Here is a 6,285-nt window from a genome sequence, read left to right on the forward strand (position 1 = left end):
CATTTACAGAGGGTTTTGGAATCGTTTTCATTCTGTTCTAAGTTGATGTTCCATAGATATATATTTGGAAAAGGCATGTTCATTAAGTTCTGTATTTTTACTTTAGGTTATGTTGTTGGTGATAATGTGAACTCGTTGAAGGATGGGTCAAATGCAGAGAATGTATTTCCCTAAAAAAGGATGATTGAAGTATATTTTAACTTAGCAAGGGCTTCAATTATTGATGTGACAAATATCATGTCTCTGTAAAAACAAATATCATGTCTTCTGTAAAAACCTGGTAACCCTGTGATTTACAGCAGCGAGGTCAGTCCGAGGGGAGCAGCAGGTAGAGCAAAAATAAACATAATGGTCCGAGGACTGAACCCTGTGGCATTCCATAGTTTAAAACTCATCATTGATGACATGAACAAACTGCTCCAACAGAGCCAGAATTGAGACCAGCCAGGTTTCTGCGCTGTGCTGAATGTTCTCTGACCAAAGAACTGCAAATATGTGCTTGTACTGTAGGTGGCGACAAAGCTGTTTGGTTCAAGGGGCAATTTGTCAGTGTATTGACTCATTGCTTAAACCAGGACTAAACCAAGGCTAGACCCGGGATTAGACCTGGTGCTAGACCCCGGGTTCACTCATAATTACACCAGAACTATAGAAGGGCTAAACCAGGGCTAAACCAGGGCTAAACCAGGGCTAAACCAGGGCTAAACCAGGGCTAAACCAGGGCTAAACCAGGGCTAAACCAGGGCTCAACCTGGACTTCTCACATAACATTACTGCTACACGCTAGCTAGCATTAGCCTACAGTTTTTCTGTTTGTCATTCTCACCTTTTTTGTTGAAAATCAAACTTCTAAACAGAACCGTGAAGGCTCATATTGATTCTTGAGTTTTCAGACCATTTAAAAACATACTTTGTAGTGTTTGCTAATACGTGCATCACGTGCATCATGTCACCATGGTAACTGCTGAACATTCCACAACAGACATGCATGCAGTACACCTCCAGCATGATGTCACTGTGTCAACTGTCAATGCTGTTTTTCTCCCTTGTGAAAAAGTAGTGATTTATTTTGATAATTTAAATATCTGCTTTGTTTATTCTCATTTCATTGATTTGTATAAACTTTTGTCATCTGCACATTTTTACTCTTCAATAAAATTTGTTTGGGTGAAAAATATTGTCTCCAAACATCCGTGAGACAGGAGTGCCATCAAAGTGATGCACATGCCACTTTATAGTATAGGAATTTATACACATACTCTTTTACCTGCTCGTCTTTAGATGATGTTAGTGCTTTGCCTGGAATGTTCCACAGTACAGCATTTACACTTTATTGGGTCGACAGTGGCTCAGTCGGTGTAGCGTGTGTCCATTGATCTGATGGTTGGAGGTTCAAATCCTGCTCTCGACATAAACATAATTGGTTAAGGGGTCAGATCCACTGACCCACAGGTTGGTGGTGTGACTCCAGCTCACACAGGTGAATGCTGTTGTGTACTTGGGCAAGACACTTAGCCCACCATGCCCCCAGCATCTGGTGTGTGAATGGATCAGTAGTTCCTTGATGTAAAGTATCAAAGCTAGATATTATATATGTATAATAAACAAATCCTCAATCAGTTCTGTGGAGAGGCGAGTCCACTCACAGTGTGAATATGGTTTTCAAGGTGATTCTGAGAATCTGGGGCAGAGCTGTCAGCCGATCACCACCTGGTGGTGAGTTGAATCAGCTCGTAGCTGTGGTCGTAAGGTCTGCGCTGCTTGTCACGGCAGCAACCCCCAAACCTGGTGGTGGACACCGGAAGTAAGGGATGCCGTCAGGCTGAAGAAAGAGTCCTATGGAGCCTTGTTGGCTTGTGGGACTCCTGAGGCAGCTGACGAATACCAGCATGCCAAGCGTGCTGTGGCTCGTGCAGTTGTAGAGGCAAAAACTCGGGGTTGGGAGGAGTTTGGGGAGGCCATGAAGGAGGACTATCGGATGGCCTCAAAGAGATTCTGGCAAACCACCCGACACCTCTGGAGGGGGAATCAGTGCTTCACCGACACTGTTTACAGTGCGGGTGGAGATACTTTGAGGATCTCCTCAATCCCCCCGTCATGTCTTCTGAGGACGAAGCAGAGACTGGGGACCCGAAGGCAGACTCGTCCATCACCCCGGCTGAAGTCACCGAGGTGGTTGGCAAGCTCCTCGGTGGCAAGGCTCCAGGGACGGACAAGATCCGTCCCTAGTACCTCAAGTCTCTGGATGTTGTGAGTCTTGGCTGACACATCTCTGCAACATCGCATGGCGGTCGGGGACAGTAACGCTGGACTGGCAGACCAGGTTGGTGGTCCCTCTGTATAAGAAGGGGGACTGGAGGGTGTGTTCCAATTACAGGGGAATCACACTCTTCAGCCTTCCCGGTAAAGTCTATTCCAGGGTACTGGAGAGGAGAATCCAACCGATAGCCGAACCTCAGATTCAGGAGAAGCAGTGTGGTTTTCGTCCCGGTCGTGGAACACTGGACCAGCTCTATACTCTCCATCGGGTCCTCGAGGGCTCATGGGAGTTTGCTCGACCAGTCCACATTGTTTTGTGGATCTGGAGAAGGCATTCGACCGTGTCCCTCGTGGTGTCCTTTGGGGGGTGCTCTGGGAGTATGGGGTCCGGGGCTCTTTGCTAAGGGCTGTCCAGTCCCTGTATGACCGGAGGAGGAGCTGTGTTCATTTCCGGCAGTAAGTCAGACCTGTTCCCGGTGCATGTTGGACTCCGCCAGGGCTGCCCTTTGTCACCGGTTCTGTTCATCGTATTTATGGACAGAAGTTATAGGCACAGCCAGGGGCCAGAGGGGGTCTGGTTCAGGAACCACAGGATCTCATCTCTGCTGTTTGTAGATGGTGTTGTCCTGATGCTTCATTGAGTCAGGACCTGCAGCACTGGGGCAGTTTTCAGCCGAGTGTGAAGCAGCTGGGATGAGAATCAGCTCCTCCAAATCTGAGGCCATGGTTCACCACTGGAAAAAGGTGGCGCGCTCTGCAGGTGGTGGAGAGTCTCTGCCTCAAGTGGAGAAGTTCAAGTATCTCGGGGTCTGTGTGCATGTGTGTGTATGTATATGTGTGTGTATTTGTGTGTGGGGGTGTGTGTGTGTGTGTATGTGAGTGTGTTGTTAGGCATGTCCTATCAAAATGACGACTGGATTCGATCAGTTCCAATCACAAAAATGTATTCCCCTGACAAATACAATCTGATACAGAGCTCTGCAGTCAGACCTATGTCCCTAACAGCCTACATATGCAGGACTTAAGGCGCTCTGACTCTCTGCCTCTCCCTTGACCCAAAGGTAAAATACAACATGAATATTCAAATATTATGTTGAGCAGGTTGACGCATTGGTTCCCTCTTCCGGCCTCGTTCACCTCTCTCGGACATCCAGGATTGCACCGGTCTGTTTTTTGGCCTTGAGTCTCCTCCGGCTGCCTTATCTCTGTAAAGGAGAAAAGGGAATAAATGATTTCAGTGCTAAAGCTTCAAAACAGTGTTCAAGCCAATATGTGACTTCATGAAACAGTATTCAAACAAATATACTAATTCAGTGTTTTGATATATACATTTAATGCACCTAAGACACTTTATTACTTGATATACCCTTCAGTGTGTATATACAGACCTGAACAAAATTGTTGGTACCCTTTGGCTAATGAAAGAAAAACTCACAATGGTCAAAGAAATAACTTGAATCTGACAAAAGTAATAATAAATTTTAAAAATCTATGAAATTTAACCAATGAAAGTCAGACATTGCTTTTCAACCATGTTTCAACAGAATTATTTAAAATAATAAACTCATGAAACAGACCTGGACCAAAATGATGGTACAAAAGACTGAAAATAATGTGACCAAAGGGACATGTTAATCCAAGGTGTGTCCACTAATCACATCACAGGTGTCTACAGTCTTGTAATCAGTCAGTGGGCCTATATAAAAGGCTACAGGTCGTCACTGTGCTGTTTGGTGACATGGTGTGTACCACTCTTAACATGGACCAGAGGAAGCAAAGGAAAGAGTTGTCTCAGGAGATTAGAAAGAAAATTATAGACAAGCATGTTAAAGGTAAAGGCGATAAGACCATCTCCAAGCAGCTTGATATTCCTGTGACTACAGCTGCACATATTATTCAGAAATTTAAGATCCATGGGACTGTAGCCAACCTCCCTGGACGTGGTCACAGGAGGAAAATTGATGACAAATCAAAGAGACAGACAATACGAATGGTAACAAAAGAGCCCCGAAAAACTTGTAAAGAGATTAAAGATGAACTTCAAGCTGAAGGAACATCAGTGTCAGATCAAACCATCCGTCATTGTTTGAGCCAAAGTCAACTTAATGGAGACGACCAAGGAGGACACCATTGTTAAAAATAAATCATAAAAAAGCCAGATTGGAATTTGCCAAACAACATGCTGACAAGCCACAAAGCTTCTGGGGGAATGTTCTATGGACAGATGAGACAAAAATGAAACTTTTTCCAGGGCACATCAGCTCTATGTTCACAGACGGAAAAATGAAGCATATCAATAAAAGAACACTGTCCTGACTGTGAAACATGGAGGAGGCTCTGTTATGTTCTGGGGCTTTGCTGGATCTGGCACAGGTTCTTGACTCTGTGCAGGGTACAATGAAATCTCAAGACTATCAAGGGATTCTAGAGAGAAATGTGCTGCCAGTGTCAGAAAGCTTTGTCTCAGTCACCGGTCATGGGTCTTGCAACAGGACAATGACCCAAAACACACAGCTAAAAACACCCAAGAGGCTAAGAGGAAAACATTGGACTATTCTAAAGTGGCCTTCTATGAGCCCTGACCTAAATCCTACTGAGCATCTTTGGAAGGAGCTGAAACATGTCGTCTGGAAAAGGCACCCTTCAAACCCGAGACAACTGGAGCAGTTTGCTCATGAGGAGTGGGACAAAATACCTGCTGAGAGGCGCAGAAGTCTCATTGACAGTTACAGGAATCGTTTGATTGCAGTGATTGCCTCAAAAGGTGCAACAAAATATTATGTTAAGGGTAACATCATTTTTGTCCAGGCCTGTTTCATGAGTTTATTTTTTTAAATAATTCTGTTGAAGCATGGTTGAAAAGCAATGTCTGACTTCTTTAGTTAAATATCATAGAATTTTTATTTATTAATACTTTTGACAGATTCAGGTTATTTCTGTGATCACTGTCAGTTTTTCTTTCATTAACCAAAGGGTGTATACATATATATATATATATATATATATATATATATATATATATATATATATATATATATATATATGTGTGTGTATTCAGATATATCCTTGTTTCCTCTGTTTATTTTAATTTATTGTGCGTGTCTGGGGGGGAGGGGGGGCAGATTCAGATATATTCTCGTTTCCTCTGTGTTTATTTTTATTTATTTAGTTATTTATTTATTTGTGTGTGTGTGTGTGGGGGGGACAAATTCAGATATATCCTTGTTTCCTGTGTTTATTTTGTGTGTAGGTGTGTGTGTGTAGGTGTGTTTTCTTTGTGTGTGTGTGTATCGGTGTGTTTTCTTTGTGTGTGTGTATCAGTGTGTTTTCTTTGTGTGTGTGTGTGTATTGGTGTGTTTTCTTTGTGTGTGTGTGTATCGGTGTGTTTTCTTTGTGTGTGTGTATTGGTGTGTTTTCTTTGTGTGTGTGTATCGGTGTGTTTTCTTTGTGTGTGTGTATCGGTGTGTTTTCTTTGTGTGTGTGTATCGGTGTGTTTTCTTTGTGTGTGTGTATCAGTGTGTTTTCTTTGTGTGTGTATTGGTGTGTTTTCTTTGTGTGTGTATCTGTGTGTTTTCTTTGTGTGTGTGTATCGGTGTGTTTTCTTTGCGTGTGTGTATCGGTGTGTTTTCTTTGTGTGTGTGTATTGGTGTGTTTTCTTTGTGTGTGTGTATCGGTGTGTTTTCTTTGTGTGTGTGTATCGGTGTGTTTTCTTTGTGTGTGTGTATCGGTGTGTTTTCTTTGTGTGTGTGTATCAGTGTGTTTTCTTTGTGTGTGTATCGGTGTGTTTTCTTTGTGTGTGTGTATCGGTGTGTTTTCTTTGTGTGTGTGTATCAGTGTGTTTTCTTTGTGTGTGTATTGGTGTGTTTTCTTTGTGTGTGTATCTGTGTGTTTTCTTTGTGTGTGTGTGTATCTGTGTGTTTTCTTTGTGTGTGTGTATCGGTGTGTTTTCTTTGTGTGTGTGTGTGTATCGGTGTGTTTTCTTTGTGTGTGCGTGTATCTATTGGTGTGTTTTCTTTGTGTGTGTGT

This window comes from Periophthalmus magnuspinnatus, chromosome 9 (genome assembly GCF_009829125.3).
Source record: "Periophthalmus magnuspinnatus isolate fPerMag1 chromosome 9, fPerMag1.2.pri, whole genome shotgun sequence".
NCBI classification, from domain to species: domain Eukaryota; kingdom Metazoa; phylum Chordata; class Actinopteri; order Gobiiformes; family Gobiidae; genus Periophthalmus; species Periophthalmus magnuspinnatus.